Source organism: Caretta caretta, chromosome 1 (genome assembly GCF_965140235.1).
Source record: "Caretta caretta isolate rCarCar2 chromosome 1, rCarCar1.hap1, whole genome shotgun sequence".
NCBI classification, from domain to species: domain Eukaryota; kingdom Metazoa; phylum Chordata; order Testudines; family Cheloniidae; genus Caretta; species Caretta caretta.
Window position 1 is genome coordinate 5,299,329 of NC_134206.1, and position 18,190 is coordinate 5,317,518.

The 18,190-nt window shown below is 45.3% G+C and overlaps 1 protein-coding gene across 2 annotated transcripts in view; it reads left to right on the plus strand.

The window, feature by feature from the left end:
• The first annotated feature begins 3,687 nt into the window (after positions 1-3,687).
• The window catches only part of LOC142068342 (olfactory receptor 52D1-like), a 31,709-nt gene continuing 17,206 nt past the window's right edge, over positions 3,688-18,190 (plus strand). For both annotated transcript variants that reach the window (XM_075125601.1, XM_075125603.1), the window contains exon 1: positions 3,688-6,005. The gene's annotated coding sequence lies outside the window, so the exon portion shown is untranslated. The remainder of the gene's footprint in view (positions 6,006-18,190) is intronic.

Here is an 18,190-nt window from a genome sequence, read left to right on the forward strand (position 1 = left end):
TCCAAGTCCCTACTCCCACTCCCTTTTCCCAGAGGCCTGCCTGACCTCAAGGACTCTCCTTCCACTCTCCTGTTTGGAAGAGTCCTCGTAATGGCGATATGGCTGAGACAAAGATTCCTGGAAGGCTGAACCCCCAGTCTCATCGTGGTCACTTAGGACAGGGGCTAGGGTGTCCCCACTCTGGGGTACTCTCTTCACACCGGACACTTCTTTGACCCACTGATCACTGCATTAACTTCAAACCAACTAGAATGTGTTAAACAGCGACTGAAAGAAAATTGGAGAGGAGTACTTGTGGCACCTTAGAGACTAAGCAGTTTATTTGAGCATAAGCTTTTGTGAGCTACAGCTCACTTCATCGGATGCATTTAGTGGAAAATACAGTGAGGAAATTTATATACACACAGAACATGAAGGAAAAAAAAAACCTGTAAGCAGAGTGATCATTTAAGATGAGCTATTACCAGCAGGAGAGAAGGGTGGGGGTTGGGGGGGAGGGGGGTGAAAACTTTCCAGCAGTTAACAAGGACATCTGAGGAACAGTGGGCGGGGGTGGGGGAAATAAACATGGGGAAATAGTTTTACTTTGTGTAATGACCCATCCATTCCGAGTCTCTATTCAAGCCTAAGTTAATTGTATCCAGTTTGCAAATTAATTCCAATTCAGCAGTCTCTCGTTGGAGTCTGTTTTTGAAGGGTTTTTTTGTTGTTGTTGTAATATAGCAACTTTCATGTCTGTAATCGCATGACCAGAGAGATTGAAGTGTTCTCTGATTGGTTTATGATTGTTATAATTCTTGACATCTGATTTGTGTCCATTTATTCTTTTAGAGACTGTCCAGTTTGGCCAATGTACATGGCAGAGGGGCATTGCTGGCACATGATGGCATAGATCACATTGGTGGATGTGCAGGTGAACGAGCCTCTGATAGTGTGGACATCTACACATCTACCAATGTGATATGCCTGCACAGTCTCTACGTAAAAGAATAAATGGACACAAATCCCCCTCCCCCTCCGCCCTGCTGTCCTGCTGGTAATAGCTCATCTTAAGTGATCACTCTCCTTACAGGTTTGGTTTTTTTTTTTCCTTCATGTTCTGTGTGTGTATAAATTTCCTCACTGTATTTTCCACTAAATGCATCCGATGAAGTGAGCTGTAGCTCACAAAAGCTTATGCTCAAATAAATTGGTTAGTCTCTAAGGTGCCACAAATCCTCCTCTTCTTTTTGCGAGTACAGACTAACAGGGCTGCTACTCTGAAACCGGAAAGAAAATTAAGGATACATAGGAAAGTTCAAGGAAACAAGGAACCCCGTCCTGACAAACAGCCATGTCTGGAACCTAAGAACTGTTCTCTTTGTGTTCCTCACACATCCCAGGCCCCCTGCCAGCCTCTAGTTGTGCTGTGGTGATACTGCCAAGTCGGACACTGGCTTTTGCAGTGGCCACACACCCTCAGGCTCTAGGTGGCAGGACCCTTCTCCCCAGCAATTGGCCCTACATCAGATTGACGTCCTCTCTCCTGAGTCCAGTCTTCAAGGCCCTCCGGTCTGGTGACATCTCCCTGTGCTAGACCCTCTGTCCATGGCCCCAACTTGCTCTCCTGAGCTGCTCATTGTGATCGGCTACCTTGTTACTAGTTGCCGGCATCCACTGTCCTCGCTCTGTCCCTGCAGCTCCCTACTCTAGCTCAGCCGTGTCTCCCTGTTGGTGCAGCAGGTTTGTGCGGATCCAGCTCCCGGTTCTGGTCTGCTCCAGCTGCAGCTCCCCAGCTCTGCTTCAGCACTGCTGCCTTCAACTCTTCTGGCTTGTTGTGTGTTTGGTTGTCATGCTAATAGCACCTTGTTGTTGCTATGGCAACTGAGTTAGCTTATTAGGGGATAGCCCAGCCAGTTTGGGCTGGTTTGGTTAGTTCAGTGTGTGGAAAATAAATGGCTGCTTTCATGGCTCACTGCTCTCTGCGTCTCAAGTGATTCCTTCCTAAAGTGCTGCCCCCAAGGATACAACAAAGTGGCGACAAGAATGGGATCCCTGTGCTGCCCCAGCCACAGAAGGAAGTAGAAGTCAAGGCAAGCAAACAAACAAACAAAAAAAAACCTACCAAAATCTTTCAACTGTTGGAAGGGGGTAAGAACTGGCTTGTTTGCACTGACTGTGCTGGCTTGTTGGCACTGACTGTGAAACATGAAACTAAAACCATGGCTACACTTAAAGGGCCACTGGAACCTTTGGAGGAGAATGTAGTGCAGTGGCATGTGTATACTGAGCGTTTTGATCTTTTTGTTCTTGCAAATGACATTACAGCAGAGAAGAAGGTGCCAATATTCTTAAGTGTTGTGGGAGCTAAAACCTACTCCCTGCTACGCAGCTTATTACACCCTGTTAAGCCTGAGACCAAATCTTACAGTGACATTGCAGAAATCCTGGGGTCCCATTTTTCCTGCAAACCACTGGTAATTCCTGAAGGATAGAGGTTCCACAAAAGAGGCCAAAAAGAAGAGGAAACAGTTGTACAATTTGTAGCAACTTTAAAAAGGCGAGCAAAACACCGTGAATTTAAGGAGATGTTAAATGATGCCCTGCGTGACAGGTTACTGTGTGGTTTGCAGAGTGAAACTATACGGAAGAGCCTATTGACAGAGGCTCAGCTTCCCTTACCGAAGGCTGTGGATATTGCCGTCTCCATGGAACTGGCTACAAAGGAGGTGCAATCCATCGGTGCATCCTCTAGGGTGCATAAAATGTCACAAGAACCTTCCCACAAAACTGTGCAGAGTCAGGAATGTTGCCACTGTGGTGAGCCGGGTCACAAGGCATCACAATGATGGTGTAAGGACCTGGTGTGTCGACACTGTGGCAAAAAGGGACACATTGAGTGTGCCTGTAAACAAAAGAAAAAGAGGCCTGTGCTCTGGCCGACCTAAAAGGGGAACCCGTATACCCTAGAGCAGATCCAGGATGACCAAGGTGACACCTCATCGCAAGAAGAAGAGCCACTCCACGTTTTGTCTTTGGCAGTGGGCTCACATGAATACTGGGTAACCCCGTTGTTGGATGGCAAACCTATACGCAAGGAACTGGACACCGAGGCAGCCCTCTCACTGGTCTCTGAGGCTGTGTATAAAGAAAAGCTACAGCATTTTCCGTTTAAGGCAACAAAAGCTGTTCTGAAGACGTATACGGGAGAAGCTGTGCCCATGTTGGGCAGTATTGATGTTAAGGTGGAACTCAAAGGACAGGCTGCTAAATTGCCACTGTTTCTGGTGAGAGGTAGTTACCCAGCCTGAATGGGTAGGTCCTGGCTTGGGAAGATTCAGCTGAACAGGGCAGAAGTGCACCAAAGGACTAAAGAAGAAACCGGTCTGACCGCTCTACTAAGGAAACATGCTGCTGTTTTTGGAGAGGATCTGGGAAGTATGAAGGGAATCACTGTCACACTGAACATGAAACCTGACAGTCAACCAAAATATCTGAGAGCCTGAACTGTGCCATATGCCATCAGGCCGAAAGTTGAAGCGGATTTGGAGTGCCTGGTCACCAATGGAGTCCTAATACCAGTTAGCCATACTCCATGGGCCATTCCTATCATTCCAATCATGAAGAAAGATGGCTCCCTCTGGATCTGTGGTGATTATAAGGTCATTGTCAACACAGTGTTGTGTGCAGAGCAATACCCGTTTCCCTGCATCGATGACCTCTTCGTGGGCCTGGCTGGGTGACAAAACTTCAGTAAGATTGATCTGAGTCAAGTGTGTTTACAGATGCATATCGATGAAAGGTCCCAAGAGCTGTTGACTATTGTGACTCATAAGGGGCTTTATCGATACTGTCGCCTACCCTTAATGTCTGTTCCCACCCTGTTCCACAGGGCTATGGACCAGATCTTGTGTGGCTTGCCAGGAGTTCAGTGCTATCTGGATGACATCCTGGTCACTGGAAGGAATGAAAAGGATCACTTAAAGAATTTAGAGGCTACCCTACAAAGACTGGAAGAGTATGGCCTACAAGTCCGCAAAGACAAGTGTGAATTCTTCCAGCCCTCTGCTGAATATTTGGGACACATCATTGACGCTGAGGGTCTTCATAAGGCCCCTGCAAAAGTTAAGGCTATTGTGGAGGTTCCCCCACCTCAAAATGTTAGCCAGCTGCGCTGGTTTCTAGGACTATTGAACTATTTTGGAAAGTTCATCTCACAGTTAGCCACACTGCTAAAACCACTTCGTAAATTCCTTGGGCAGAACGAGACCTGGAAGTGGACTGAAGCCTGAGATGTTGCATTTAACAAAGCTAAAAATGCATTGCTAAATTCTGAAGTTCTAACACACTTTGATCTATCCTTATCCCTACAATTGGCCTGCGATGCCTCCCCTTATGGAGTGGGTGCAGTCGTGTCAAACATTATGCCTTTGGGAGAAGAGAGACCTGTTGCCTTTGCTTCACGCACTCTAAGCAAAGGAGAAACTAACTATGCCCAAATTGAACGTGAGGCATTGGGAATCATTTTTGGAATTCAGAAGTTTCATCAGGACCTGTTTTTGTGGAACTTTACTCTTCTTGCTGACCATCGCCCTCTGACGTCAATTTTTGGACCCTATCCAGGCATTCCCCCATTAGCTGCTAGTTGTATGCAACATTGGCCATTGTTACTTTCAGCGCACACATATGAAATCAAATATCAGAAATCCACTCTGCTCGGCAATGTGGATGGTCTCTCAAGGTTACCTTTGCCAGTCAAACATCAAGATACTGCCCAAAAGGAAGTCTTCCACTTTGAACACGTAGAGAATACACCCATCACTGCTACTCAGATAAAGAAGGCAACTCGCATTGACCCAGTATTGTCCCAAGTTATGGACCTCGTGATGCATGGAAAATCTCAACGAAACCTCTCCGGTCTCATCGGACCTTGTTACCTACATGTCCTGGAGGACGGAGTTATCGATCCAATCTGGTTGTTTATTGTGGGGGAGACGTGTCATTATCCCACCACCACTGAGATCACAGATGTTAGAACAGCTACATTCTGGTCACTGTGGAATAGTGCGCATGAAGGAAATTGCACGAAGCTATTTCTGGTGGCCTGGATTGGACAGTGCTATTGAAGAGAAAGCAAGAGCTTGTATGTCATGTCAGGGTGTCAGGAATGCACCCCAGTGGGTACCCCTACAACCAGGGACTGGCCTGAAAACCCATGTCAATGTATTCATGTTGACTTTGCTGGCCCCCTTGAAGGAAGCATGTCCTTAGTGGTGGTAGATGCCCATTCTAAATGGCCAGAAGTCTCCAGAATGCAGTCCACTACTGCAGAGAGTACTATCCAAAAACTACGGGGACTCTTTAGTCGTTTTGTTCTGCCAGAACAACTTGCGAGTGACAACAGACCACAGTTCATCTCTCAGGAGTTTCAAAAGTTTATGAAGCAAATGGGATACACCACATCACTACAGCACCATATCATCCATCGACCAATGGATTAGCTGAAAGATTTGTGCAGACAATGAAACAAGCTTTGAAATCAGCAAGGAGACAACACTCCAATGGCTGGATCTTTAGCTAGGGTGAACCCAGGGTTATGGGGCAAAATAATCCCTGGGGTTTAGCCGGGAATGGAGGCAGTCTACCTTTCTTCTCCAGTTTAGTGTTTGTTTTATTTAGGAAATGTTCTTATAAAGGGGGGAGGAATATGTTGTGTATTTGGTTGTCATGGTAATAGCAGCTTGTTGTTGCTATGGCAACTGAGTTAGATTATTAGGGGGTAGCCCAGCCAGTTTGGGCTGGTTTGGTTAGTTCAGGGTGTGGAAAATAAATGGCTGCTTTCATGGCTCACAGCTCTCTGTGTCTCAAGTGATTTCTTCCTCAACTGCTGCTCCCAAGGATACAACATGGCTGAGTGCTGCATCTGTGGCCTCAGCCCAGTTCTGCCTTCAGGGATCCTTCTCTGGACCTTTCTTTTTATGGCTGCTGCTGCTCTGCCTCCAGCTCAGCTTGAGCTACTGCATCAGGTTTGCCGCATTTTACTGCTTTAATAGCCCCAAATAACTTAAAAACTAACCTAAACGTAGCGCAATCTCTTTCTTGAAACAAAGGGGTTTTTTATAATAAATGCAATGGTCTATACATCAAGTAACAAATGAAACGTTTTGTTAGATACCACCCATAGATCTGATTTAGAAAAGACAAGAAGCTAAAAGCCCCAGAAGGAGTTTTTCCACATAATCTACAAATCTATGAGATGACAATCAAATTGAAAATCAAACCCCCAGTATTTGTATTGAATCCTGATTGATGGGTGGCTGGTGTTTTAAAGAAAAAATAGCAAATTATGTTGTTAAAAATTGTCTTGCCCAAGGGAGCCCAAAACTTATGTTGCGTAAAAACAACAATAACATTATTATATTATTTATTTCTAAATACATTCAATGATGCTAGCTCAATGTGCATATTCTGAGTTTCATTATATTGTTACTGTTAGTCCCTAAAAGGCAACATTTCCTCCTCGGTGTCTTCACTGGAAGTAGGATGCTTCTGCTTCTGGTCATACATATCAGCAGTAAGCAGTGCAATCATTCTTTCATTGGTGCAGACTCTTCATAACAGATTTTGTACAATTGTATAGATGCAAAAATGAGACATCAGCCAATCTAGGTTGTGAAAGACTCAGGAAGGCAAGCGATTCAATCACCTGGACATATAGTGACAATCTCTGTTTCATCTGTTTCACAAACTGCCCTCAAATTCAGAGTAATGTGGTCCAGTTCTCAGAAACACATCATTTCAAAACTCTCACCAAGAAGCTCTACTAGAATGCCCTCAATTCCTGCAGCACCTTTCCTGTATTAACATTTTCCAACCGTAACACTGAGTTTATCCTCCAGGCTTCAAGAAGGACTGGACGTAGAAAAATCAGGTATATTTCAGCACTGTCCTTACTTTATTGTCTTTGGCTATCAGAAAGCATGGCTTCAGTTTGTCAAACTGAACAAGATACCGGTTCAAACAGGGTATAATGGAAAGCCACCTTGCTTCAGAAAACTACCGTATCTTCTGTTGGTTTGAAAGTCATGGAAAGAACAAGTGACAGGGTTTCTGGGGCTGAGGGCTGATAGATGACACTGAGAGAGATCAGCTGATGGTGAGAAAGTGGAAACTTAGCAGCAGAGAGATCAGTACTTGGTGATACAGTGATAAGAGGTTAGGTGTGAGGAGCTTCTCAGACTTGAACTTCCACAGTGCTGAGCTCAGCCAAAGGAGAAAAGAGCACCCTTGATTAACAAGATATACTTTCACCCTCTTGTCACGAAGGCTTAAAATCAGTGGCACCGGGTAATCATATTTTGCAAGTGTACTTACGCAACTTCTCACGAAGCTCGAAGGTTTTGGCCCCATAAATGATAGGATTGAACATGGAGAGAAGGAGGTAATATAGGCTGGTCAAGATGATGTGAACATGGAGAGCAATTCCCTGACCAAACTGGTATGTCACAGTGGAGAAGAGGAAGGAAGGGTAAGACATCTTCATCACACCGATATGGTCTGTGCAAGTGCTGGAAGATTTCTGGTGGGCTTTCTTGGAGGATACTCTGAGGACAGCCCTGATGAACAGACCATAGGAAAGGGCAATAAGTGTCAGGTCTAACATGATGATTACAAATGCTATTACCAAACCATACATCCTGTTGACTGTAATGTCGCCACACAACATCTTCACCAGGGCCATGTGGTCACAGCACGTATGTGGGATAATGTGGTTGGCACAGAATGGCTGCCTGCTCAGGAGCAGGGGCATGGGAAGAAGGAAGAGAACAGCTCTTATCAAACCCACTAGCCCTAGCTTAGCTATTCATGCGTTGGTGATGGCAGTGGCATATCTCAGAGGGTGACATATGGCGACACAGCGATCAAAGGTCATTGTCATGAGGGGGGCTGAATGTGTCACAGAAGCCACGTGAATGAAGAACATCTGCGTGAGGCAGCCACCCACAGTAATACCTTTCAAATTGAACCAAAATATGCACATTGAATTTGGCATGACGGAAGTAGATGTGCCGATTTCTGTGAGTGCCAGCATGGAGAGCGGCAGGTACATCGGCTTGTGCAGAGTCTCCTCCTTGGCTATAACATAGAGAAGCGTGAAATTTCCCAGCAGGCCCATAAAGTAGAAAATAGAGAAAGGGACGGAAATCCAGACGTGAGCAGCTTCCAAGTCAGGGATGCCCATTAGAAAGAATGCTGAAGCGTCAAAGTGTGTGAGGTTGAAAACTGCCATGAGGTGGTTCATGTGTCAGTCAGGGTCAGAAATGATCAAGGTGCCTGTGAAGGACAGCCAGTGGGTGGTGGGAGAGGGGTGGGGGGTTTACACAATTTATAACAAACTGTATAGCAAATATTTAATACTTATTACCAATCTAGAAAGGGGGTGTTGAGCAGTGATGTGGCAACATATGCAGGTGGCACAAGATTATTTAGGTCCTAATCAAGTCCAGAGAAGTCCTCAGAGAGAGCTAACCAAGCCAGGTGAATGGGCAGCATAATGGAAGTTGAAAAAGACTGGGATTGTTACCTTACAAAGAAGATCAATTAGAGGGGAGATGTGAAAATCTATAAAATACTGCCTGGTAGAGAGTAGATTGAGAATGTGTTCTCCATGTCTCCTAACACAAGATCAAGAGGACATTCAATTAAAGTGAAACATGGCAAATTCAAAACCAATAAAAAAAGAGTGCTCTCTTGACTCAATGCCTAATTAAACTGAGGAACTCATTGCAACAAGAGGTAGTTGAGGCCATGGGCTAAGTGAGACTTTGTGCTCAACAGAATGGGCAGGAAGGCCACAAGGCTATTGGTGTTTAGGGCAACAGGTCTGCACCTCTGTTACCTCCTGTCATAAATATAAAGGGAAGAATAAGCACCTTTCTGCATACAGTGCTATAAAATCCCTCCTGGCCAGAGGCAAAATCCTTTCACCTGTAAAGGGTTAAGAAGCTAAGGTAGCCTGGCTGGCACCTGATCCAAAATGACCAATGTGGGGACAAGATACTTTCAAATCTGGAGGGGGGGGAAAGGCTTGTCTGTCTGTGTGATACCTTTGCCGGGCACAGATCAAGGATGCAAGCCCTCGAACTCCTGTAAAGTTAGTAAGTAATCTAGCTAGAAAATGCATTAGGTTTTCTTTGTTTTGGCTTCTGAAATTCGCTGTGCTGGAGGAATTATATTCCTGTTTTTGTGTCTTTTTGTAACTTAAGGTTTTGCATAGAGGGATTCTCTATGTTTTGAATCTGACTGTCTGTGAGATTATTTTCCATTCTGATCTTACAGAGTTGTTCTCTTATCTGTTTTTGTTCTTCTAATAAAGTTCTGTTTTTGAAGAATCTGATGGGTTTTTTTGGGTCTTAAAAATCAAGGCTGGTTTGTGCTCATCTTGTTTATTCTCAAGCCTCCCAGGAAAGGGGGTGTAAGGGCTTCGGGGGATATTTTGGGGAAAGACGTCTCCAAGTGGGATCTTCCCTGATTCTTTGTTAAAATGCTTGGTATTGGCAGCGTACCAGGTTTAATCTAAAATAAGCTTAGGGGGGCTTTCATGCTGGTCCCCACAACTGTACCTAAGAATTCAGAGTGGGGAGGGAACCCTGACACCTTCCTTGTTTCTTTTGGTGAGACACTTTCTTGCAGGCACCCAGCTTTGTCTGAGGCATAAGTTACAGATGTTAACAGACAAATGTAAGAAGAAACATGTGTCAGCAACTCAGCTGCTAACCCTTCTCATGCCTGAATCTCAATGACGTTTGCAGATGACAAAAAATTGGGGGATTGTAAATAATAAAGAAGACAGGTCACTGATTCAGAGCAATCTGTAAGAAGGAATAATTAGCTAAACATGAATTTCCAGTGTGGCCTTGTGGCCGAAAGAGCCAATGTGGTCCTTGGATGGTAAAAACTGGAATCTCAAGGAGAGTTAGAGAAGTTATTTTACCTTTGTATTTGGCACTGGTGTGGCTGCTTCTTGAATCCTCTGTCTAGTTGTGGTGTCCCCAGTTAAAACTGGATGTTTATCTACGGAAGAGTTTTCAGAGAGGGGTCACAAGAATTAGTACAAATTAGAAAACATGCCTTATTGTGATAGATTCAAAGATTTGAATCTGTTTAGTTTAATCAAGATGGTTAAGGGGTGACTTGATAACTGTCGGAAACGATATACACTGTGAACTAGTATTGAATAATAGGCTTTTCAGGCTAGCATACTGAAGTGTAAAAGCAAAAAGAAAAGGAGGACTTGTGACACCTTAGCGACTAACAAATTCATTTGAGCATAAGCTTTTGCTATAAGCTTTTGCGATGAAGGGAGCTGTAGCTCACAAAAGCTTATGCTCAAATAAATTTGTTAGTCTCTAAGATGCCACAGTCCTCCTTTTCTTTTTGCGGAGACAGACTAACATGGCTGTTACTCTGAGATGTGTAACACAATCCAATGGCTGGAAATTGGAGTTAAAGAATTTCTGATTGGAAATAAAGTGTACATTTTAAATGGTGAGAGTTAATTAAGCATTAGAACAATTTTCTATTTATGAGTATGTTGAAGTTAACCATAATTCTCAGGTGACAGCTCTGCCTTGGAAAATGTGCACTCTGTGGGTATTTCATGAACCTGAGGGATCCCATAAGGCGCTGCATGCAAAAAAGATTTAGGTGAGAAAAATAATAACTTCGCCCTGTCATAAATGTAAAGGGAAGGGTAAACGCCTTTAAAATCCCGCCTGGACAGAGGAAAAATCCTCTCACCTGTAAAGGGTTAAGAAGCTAAAGGTAACCTCGCTGTCACCTGGCCAAAATGATCAATGAGGAGACAAGATACTTTCAAAAGCTGGCAAGAGGGAGAAAAACAAAGGGTCTGGGTCTGTCTGTATGCTGCTTTTGCCAGGGATAGAACAGGAATGGAATCTTAGAACTTTTAGTAAGTAATCTACCTCGGTATGTGTAAGATAATGTTTTCTTTAAATGGATGAGAAAAGAGCTGTGCTGAATAGAATGACTATTCCTGTCTGTGTGTTTTTTTTTTTAACTTAATGTTTTACCGAGAGGGATTCTCTATCTTTTGAATGTAATTACCCTGTAAGGTATCTACCATTCCGATTTTACAGAGGTGATTCCTTTACTTCTATTAAAAGTCTTCTTGTAAGAAAACTGAATGTTTTTTCATTGTTCTAAGATCCCAGGGTTTGGGTCTGTGGTCACCTATTCAAATTGGTGAGGATTTTTACCAAACCTTCCCAGGAAGTGGGGTGCAAGGGTTAGGAGGATTTTGGGGGGAAAGACATGTCCAAACTGTGTTTCCCAGTAAACCCAGATAAATTTTGGTGGTGGCAGTGGAAATCCAAGGGTAAAATAATTTTGTACCTTGGGAAGTTTTAATCTAAGCTGGTAAAAGTAAGCTTAGGAGGTTTTCATGCAGGTCCCCACATCTGTACCCTAGAGTTCAGAGTGGGGAAGGAACCTTCACACACCCCATAAAATCTTTGCACTAAGGATGAATGTACAACCCTCACCATTCATAACTAACAGAGCTGGCTAGCAAATCGTCCCAGAGCATCCTGGGTTTAACATCTGTCTCACACTGGCCCACTGTGTCAGTCAGCTACCAGTGGTGCCTGCATGTGGCAGCTGTATTGATCTAGGCCCTCACATGTCCCAGAGTTGCCCGCTCTCATTATATAATGTGCATAATTCTCAGCCTGTGAGTTTTTCCTGAGCAGCAGTCCTTGAAGCACCATGTACTGTGTATAGGTGCAATAAGAGAAGCAGCATAGGTTCCTCGGCATTTGAGGCCTGTGTGTAGATTTCTGACCAGTATGTCACTCCTCCCTGCCAAGGGAGCCGGTTTGATGGGAGTCATCTCACCCCCTGCAGAAGAAGAGTTGTGGGGAGCGTGGGGCAGCTCGGAGGTTGTGGAATCCACAGGTGACTGAGGTGTATGGAGAAGACACTGGCAACCAGCATGATGTTGGAAGCAAGGCAGCCTGGGATGGGGAAGGAGAGTTCAGACAGCGGGTCCAGGATATGGTGGGAGATTGAAGCAGCTGAGGTGCAAAGATCGGTGGTTCTTTCCACCAGTGAAATGTCTGAAGTTATGTATATAACTTTCAACAAAAATTGGAAACAAAACCGAGAAATCGGCTGGGGTCTGCTGTTTATACTTAGGAGGTTCGCTAAACTCTCAGGTAGCTCTGTTTCATTGTGTGGCACCATCTGCTCTAGTGTTGGTGATCACAGGGCCTGGAGAGACTGAATCACCAGCAAAGCAGTGTGAAACAGGGCCAGCCCAGTTGGGTGGTTAGAGGGGTGCAGCAGTTCTCATGGCTCCCAGACTGCACCCCAGGGGTGACAACCCATCCGTCTTATACCCTCTGGACCTCAAATTTGGCCGCAAGGCATCTATGACGCAAGTATGGGGCTAAGGACAGTAGCCCAAACAGGAGAGCCACATGTAGCAGTTCTTTGATTCCTGTATCACCATGTTCTCACCGAAGCACGGTCATTGTAGTACGGGAAGAGAGGAAGTAATCACGCAGTCAGTGGAGAAGTCCCGTTGGACTAGCTCTGACCCAGGATATCATAACCCATTTCTGCACCAATCTGTGAAAGGTCAACAAAGAAGTGAAATGTGATGCCTCCCTGATGCAGAGAGTAGATTAACCATTAAAACAGTTGGTAGCTGTCAGACATAAAACAAGTTAGCACCTCCCAAGGGCCACTGGCAACTACCATTGATGTCAGAATCCTATGAGAAGAAAGCCTTTTACACGCATTTCAGCTTGCATTAATTCAGGATCATGTCATTTGGCTGCGACAGAGTGGCACTGATTTTTCAGAGGCCAATGGAATGGCTATTACAGCTGCATGGGTGGTGTGCAGTGGTACAATGCTACCATCAAGTGAAATGTGTTTTTGGCCCCCAATCTTGTGGCAGCGTTCCCAGTGAGTGCAGGTGGAAGTGCACTACACACAGGAAAGAAATCTATCTCCATGTGCTGCACTGAACCGTTCGCAAACTGCATTTTGCTCTGTAAATCTGAGCCCCTGTTATTGGCAAATCATTTCTTCACTCCCAGGGGGGCTCTTAGGCTGACGTTCTCTATGGTCTATTTTCTGCTTTTCCCGCTGCTCACAGAGTCCAGGGAATTCTATGGGAGTCCTGGGCAACCTGACAGTTCGCGGGGAGTGTTCAGGGGGATCATAAAGGTCGCTGTGCAACATGTGAAGTGTCAGCCATGTGACATTCACACACTGATTCTCAAGCCTCTGCCTTGCAGTAGCCATAAGGAGATTTCCCTTCTCTGCTGAGCAGGATTGCGGTGACTTGCCTGTTTCTGCAGTAAGGTTAGTGCTGAGTTTTTAGTACTCTCGGAAACACCAAGGGATTTACCTGGTCAAATTGGAACTATAAATGTATTGGAAAGAGTTTAGACAAATATTGTGTTTTAAATTTAGTTCCTTTTCTCTTACTGTTTCCTTCTATCTGTGTCAGTAACTTCCTTTTTTTTTTTTTTTTTTTTTTGGTGCTGTGGTTTTTCCTCTGGTTCGCTCAAGTTTTCCAGTTCAGCAATGTCACTGCCCTGTTAGGAAATGCAGCCAAAGCCTCTGCAGTGGGTACCTGTGAACCAGAGAGTTCACAACGAGAATGGGCCACACACTGGCTATATTCTGCTTTCACATTCTTTCTTCACTGGGTCACTCCAGATTGACACTGTCCTCTCTGAGAGCAAAATCAGGGACCCTGTGTTTTGAAATTCCCAACTTTCATTCCCGGTCTCAGAGCACCCCATGAACTGGGGGTTTCCTTCAGACTCTTTCAGCACCCTAACAGAATCGCACTTTCTGCAGCAGGACCCAAAGCCGTGATTTTCACAGCCAGGAGCCAAAAGTTAAACACTCAGGGTGAATCTGGTCCCCTTTGAGATCAAAGGCCAAATTCCCAACAGATCCAGGAGTTCCCCCGTAATCCACATGTAGTGACTTAAATAAATGCCCTGATTTAAATCAGCGCTGAGTCTCCAGTGACTTCATGTGGAGCTCTCCTGTGGCCTCTAAGGACGGGTGAGCTTCTTAGGACCCAAGAAGAACTGACAGAAAAGTTGCTGATATCTCCAACTCACAGGCTTAAACCTTCAAAACAAATAGGATAACATTTTTTTCAAGGGGGGAGAGGGGTCTGCTCCCTCTGAGCCCCCACATCTCTGTTTCTGGAGAGGATGAGAAACACAAAAGGCAGTAAAATTAAAAGCAGGTTTCTGGCTTAGAGGTGGTGTTGCAAATGTTATTGGGGGACGTCCAGAAACACACAGTGTGTGGGGGCTGGGGGTGGGACAGCGGGACACTGTGATGACCTCCTAAGGTCCCTTCCAACCCTGATGTTCTGTGGCATGCAGTATCCAGATCAGAGTGACTCAGAGTCCTGAAATTCTGCAAAATGGGGAATGGACGTCCTCCCCAATGCACAGCCCAAAGAGGCATCATGAGCCCTCCTGCGTCCGGGAGGTGTCTCAGCCTGGAATGTAAAGTGGACCACACTGTAGCAGGTTGTCTCTGACACCATCCTCATCTGGACCATCCTTCATCCTGTGAGAAGGTGCAGTGGCTAAGGACAGTCAGGAGGAGGCACTGTTATGTCATTTTCTGTTTGTTTAAGTTCAATGAGGGAATTAAGCACAAGAAAGCAAAAAAATGACAACCAACGCTGGAGCTACAAAACTAGAGCTGGCAAAACTGGAAGCAGCAGAGAAGGGAAACTACGGCAAGTTTCAAACGTGGCAGGCAGCAATGAGGTCAAAGAAGAGGAGGCTGCACCCCAAGGGGCTATGGAGGAAGAGGCAGCCAGGGAGGAAGCTGCACACAGCAGGGCTATGGAAGAAAAAGAGCGAAAAAGAGAGAGAGAGAAAGTGAGAGGGTGAAAACACCAACTGGACTTGATAGAGAAGCAGAACCAGAGGCCCCTGACCCCAATGACTCCCATCACTCCAAAAATCCACAAATGGGAACACTCATGTCCTGCAGACAGTCAGGAGTATGATATTGCTGAATATCTGACTGCCTTCGACAGGCTGTATGTGATACATAAAATCCCTGCTGGTAAGAGAGCTCCTACCCTGATTGCAAAATTCACTGGCAAAGCTCCAAATGATTTCAATGGAATGCCTAATGAAGATGCTTTAGAGACAACTGTAAATTTAAAGATACTGTTTTGTGAAGTTTCCAGATTACCCCTGAAATATAGAGAGTTAAATTTAGGAATCTTAGGAGGGATATTGGGATGAGTAATGGGGAATATTTAAAGAATGTGAAAGATTTTTTGGGAAAATGGGTGAGGGGTAAAGAGGTGGCAAGTTTTGAAGAAATACTTGGACTTGTTGCTCAAGAGCATTTACTAAGTACGGCTGAAAGTAAAGCAGTGTCTGTGGGACAAAGATGTAAAGTCTGGGGCTGAGATGGCTTTTTTAGCTGATGACTTCGATTAGACTCAGGTGTCTATTGAGGCCAGGCCACAGAAAGAGGGGTTGACAACTGGTGGGAAGGGAGTGTCCCATTTTGCCCCTGGGAAGACAGTAGGGGGATGGGAGCCTAAACATTCTCTTACCCAAAAACATTCCTCTAACCCCCATCCCAACTCTCCTGTAAAAGCAGAAGAGCTCAAAAGGTGCTGTCAGTGTAATTCCACTGATCACTTGAGGAATAAATGGCCTGTGCTAGGAGGAAGCAGGCAACCAATAGTTCATGTTAGTTCTGCTGTCCTCACCCCAGAAACTCCCCAAGCAACTGAAACCAATCATATTGGTTTTAGGAGATTAGCCTCTGCAGAACCAGACATGGAGCATGTTAACGCTCTCCAAATGGATGGCAGGGAGTACTTGAGGCAGAGGGATACAGGAGCTCATATCTCTCTGGTTCAGCGGAATGTGGTCCCAAAGGCCAGGGTGCTACCTGGCCACACGGCAGAGATTGTGAGGGTGGGCGAAAGCAGATTCTTTATACCACTAGGTAAAATCCTTGTGGTGTGGGAAGGTCTGGAAAGTGTTTGGACTGTGGAGTAATGGAACACCTCTTCGTCGACCTGCTCCGTGCTCATGTTTTTTCTGTGCAGCTCAGCTTAAAGTATTTGCCTGCCGCAGGAGTAAGTTTTATCCTGGGACCAGTGAAGGAAAGGGTAAGTTCTCAGGAACTGCTGATAGAATGGGAGAGAGTCTCCTTGATTCTTCTGCAACAGGGGGAAGCCACATGCTTCCAGGCGGGAGGGTGGTTTAGAACAACTCCTGCACTCAAGCTGGAGGAAACATCACATCAGGAAGGGATGGGGTGTAATACCTGCCAGGGAGAGAACTGTCCAGGTTGTTAGCTTCCAGCAGGTCACAGCTGAACCAGAGACAAACTCTAGGGAGCATAGATAAATGTGTCCCAGAGGAGAGCCTAGAGAAGGGGCAGGGAATCTCAGAAACCACTGAGGTGAGTGAGGATTCCTGTCACTCTGTAACACACGGAAGCAGGATGCTTCCAATTATGGGAGGGGGCTGAGACTAGGCAACATGCCCTCAGGCACAGAGGCAGGGGAGATGTTGTCAGTGAGTAAGGAAACTGTCTCAGCTGTTAACTGGCAGAGTTTTGCAGCTGAACAAAAGAAAGATGACTTCCTATGGAGCACACAGAAATGTGTCTTAGGAGGGGGCCCAGAGGAGGAAACTGGGGAAGGAATAGTGGGGCTAGAGGAATGTCTCCCCACTCGTCACTAGGGGCATAATGCCGAGGACACTAGAAGGAAGGCTGCATCAGCATCTGGGAACCCAGGTACACAGTCTGTGTCATAAATATAAAGGGAAGGGTAACAACCTTGATGTATGCGGTAACATAAAATCCCTCCTGTCCAGAGGTACAGAGTCCCTTTACCTGTAAGGGGTTAAGAAGGTCAGATAACCTGGTTGGCACCTGGCCAACTGGACCAATAAGGGAAGAAGATACTTTCAAATCTGGAGTGGGGGGGAAGAGTGTTTATCTGTGCTCTCTTTGTGTGTCCCCTCTCTGGACACAGAGAGAGACAGAGACCAAGCTGGTAAATCATCTCCTGAAAAGATACCTGAAATGATACATTACAGTTACAGAAATTGTAAGTAAAGGCAGGGAAATGCCTTTGTTATCTTTTGTTTTAGATTGTGAATTTTCCATATGCTAAGAGGGAGTTTTATTCTTGTTTTTTGTAACTTTGAAGCTGAGCCCAGTCGGGAATCCTCTGTGTTTTACTTTTTTATTTACTCTGTAAAGTTACCTTCCATCCTGATTTTCCAGGTGTGATTCTTTTACTTAAAAAAAAAAAAGTTCTCCTTTTAAGAACCTGATTGATTTTCAGGGTCCTAAAAAGCCAGGGGTTTCCTCTGTGCTCACTTTGTAACCAATTGGCTAGTATATTTTTCTCAAGCCTCCCCAGGAAAGGGGTGAAGGGGTTTCCGGGGAATATTTTGGGGAAACAAGGGCTCAAAGTGGCCCTTTTTTCCTGGATTTTTGTCTAAATCACTTGGTGGTTGTAGCAATACCATCCAAGGACAAGGAAATGATTTGTGCCTTTCGGGAATTTTTCACCTATGCTGGTAGAAATACCCTTAAGGGGTGTTTCATGCGGGACCCCACATCTGTACCCCAGAGCTCAGGGTGGGGAGGGAACCCTGACAGCCAGTGACTCAGGTTTTGAGAGGGAACTGTGTAACTGGCTTCCTGGAGGGGAGCAGTCCCACAGCTTACTTCTCAGGGACAGAGGAAGGGGTGACGGAGGGTACCCCAATCCAGGTCCCATTTTTCAGGATGCTATTTCTGATACTTTTTTTGGAAAATATCTGTGTCTCTTTACATCTAGTTGCAGCTCCAATGCCTGTGATAACGGAAGAATTGAGACCAGGAAGTTGCCAGGTGGTAGTTTGTGAGAATACAAATGCCCCAACTGACAGAGAAGGGGGTGTCTTCCCCCATGCTAGTGAGTCGTGGGAAAGCTGCTGGGAAAAAGTTGTGTCTGATCAAAGGGTAAACACAGCCAGCCCAGGGAGCTCAGATCACCATCCTCTAGGGAAAGGTGGCAAAGAGCCAGCCAATGTGCAGGATACCCCTGAAAAACTATCTTCCCAGACCCTGAGGCACCAAAATTCCAGAGACACAATTAAAT